This window comes from Solanum stenotomum, unplaced genomic scaffold (genome assembly GCF_019186545.1).
Source record: "Solanum stenotomum isolate F172 unplaced genomic scaffold, ASM1918654v1 scaffold33356, whole genome shotgun sequence".
Classification (NCBI taxonomy): Eukaryota; Viridiplantae; Streptophyta; class Magnoliopsida; order Solanales; family Solanaceae; genus Solanum; species Solanum stenotomum.
In genome coordinates this window covers 28,189-29,243 of record NW_026032409.1, presented here as the reverse complement: position 1 = coordinate 29,243, position 1,055 = coordinate 28,189, and the positions used below count along the sequence as shown (strand labels likewise).

The following is a 1,055-nucleotide window of genomic DNA, read 5'->3' as shown; positions in this document are numbered from 1 at the left end:
ATCTCACAGGAATCGATCAAATCTCCAAATTGATAATGTGCACGCATCTCGATGAAAAAGAAACCAGATTGGTGCATATCAGAGGAGACGCGGTACAACATAAACACACAGCTTAAGCTCCTTCAGAAGGCACATGCAGAGGGATCCAATTAAACACATCAAGCAAACCATCAACACCAAAAAGCAGGATCAGTTTGATAAGCAATCAGCTAACAGCAACAACAGATCTACAAATATCAGCTACAACTTCACAAGTATAAGCATGAAGTCATGCACTGTAACATGCACTGTATAGGCGTGTGCTATGTACTTGAACACTTTCAAGACCATAAAGCAAATAAAGACACTAGAACAAAGTATTTACTGATTGGGAAATTTAATATTATTTGTCCATTTTAAGATGAATAAAAAATTAAGTCAGTAAGATGTTTATGGTCAAACCACTACCCTTGGAACTCATTGAGATTTGATCTTATATTGAAATCTCTACTCGGCATAACAAATCTCGACCTGGAATCAACTTCAACTGCTACACTTAGACATGTGGATTCCTTTCATCTTTAAGATGATCACAGCTAACACCTTCTCAGGGCAGAATATGAAGTTAAGACAAAACGAAATGACTGTCAGGCCAAAGGCATAAACCTAGTGCGACTTCAGTAATTCAGGAGTTTCTTATCCTTACCGATCATGAGCATCCTGAACATTTGTATAGAAAATGTAATTTGTCACCAGCAACAAAAAAATACAACAGCAAAGCTAAAACAGCACCAACAGCTGCTGCATCTGCTTGCATTCAACCAACAAACAGTAGTATGTCACCAGCAACAAATTATACGCAGCCAAGTTAAAACAGCATCTACAGCTGCTGCATCTCCTTGACATTCAGCGAAGAAACAGTAGTTTGTGAACGGCAACAAAATTACAACCAACAGCAAATATAACAGCATCAACAGCTGCTGCATCGTCTTGTGATTCAGCCACATTGACTTTTCACGGACCCAACTATAGAAGGCCAATAATTCCCATCATAAGTAAATTACAAACAAGGTATA

General features: G+C 38.2%; 1 long non-coding RNA gene across 1 annotated transcript; it reads right to left on the bottom strand.

The window, feature by feature from the left end:
• Positions 1-364: 364 nt before the first annotated feature.
• On the bottom strand, positions 365-1,023 carry LOC125852279 (uncharacterized). The gene is made up of 2 exons (XR_007444995.1): positions 686-1,023; positions 365-582 (listed from the first exon to the last, which is right to left on the bottom strand). It is a non-coding gene; the product is annotated as an uncharacterized LOC125852279 (long non-coding RNA).
• Between the last annotated feature and the right edge of the window lie 32 nt (positions 1,024-1,055).